The sequence below is a fragment of the Octopus bimaculoides genome, chromosome 11 (genome assembly GCF_001194135.2).
Source record: "Octopus bimaculoides isolate UCB-OBI-ISO-001 chromosome 11, ASM119413v2, whole genome shotgun sequence".
In the NCBI taxonomy this organism is placed as follows: Eukaryota; Metazoa; Mollusca; class Cephalopoda; order Octopoda; family Octopodidae; genus Octopus; species Octopus bimaculoides.
In genome coordinates this window covers 73,394,308-73,395,257 of record NC_068991.1, presented here as the reverse complement: position 1 = coordinate 73,395,257, position 950 = coordinate 73,394,308, and positions in this window count along the sequence as shown.

Here is a 950-nt window from a genome sequence, read left to right as displayed (position 1 = left end):
ATATATATATATATATATATATATATACATACGTGTATATATACGACGGGCTTCTTTCAGTTTCCGTCTACCAAATCCACTCACAATGTTTTGGACAGCCCGAAGCTATAGTATATATATATACAGACAAACCACGAAGAAAGAACCATAAGAAAAGAAAGACAGAGATAGAGAGAGAGGGGGAGAGACAGTGACGGGGTAAAGGTGAATGGTAACTACAAGAAAAATCTTCAAGTGTGCTTCTACTACAGTAATACATTCATATGTGATGTGATATACGATGTTTCTCTCAGAATAGTACAGCATAAATGGGTGGTAGATATCTTTCCAAAAAGCAGTGTTGCAACTGATCAATAGTGTACACAATTCTTTATGCTGTAACATATAATCTTGCTCTATCATGTATATATATCATTATGAAGTAAATATATATTTGCTGAATCGTGTATCTTCCATTATATTTATTTGGCCAGCTCATTTGAAAAATCAGGCCTAGTCAGGCGTTATATGTAGCAGTTGTCTATTTGCAGCGTTTTAGCGCCCTTGGCTATGTTCTTAGTATGATTTGTCTTTCAAAGGGAGTTTATTATCCATAATCAAAAGAATCGAGTTGGATTTTATTTGATGTACAAACAAATATACAAACATACGTCCAGATATACTTACACACATACACAAACACAAACACATACATGCATACATGTATACGTACGTAAGCATTTACGTATATACATGCGTGTGTGTGTGTGTGCATACGTATATTTACATATCTGAATATATATGTATGTATACAGATAGGTGTATAAATATGTGTGTGTGTATATATGTGTGTGTATGTGTGTGCATGTGTGTATATATACATATGTATCTGTTTAAATATATGCATACAATTATATGTATGTATATATGTATATGTACGTATGCATGTATATATATATATATATATATAT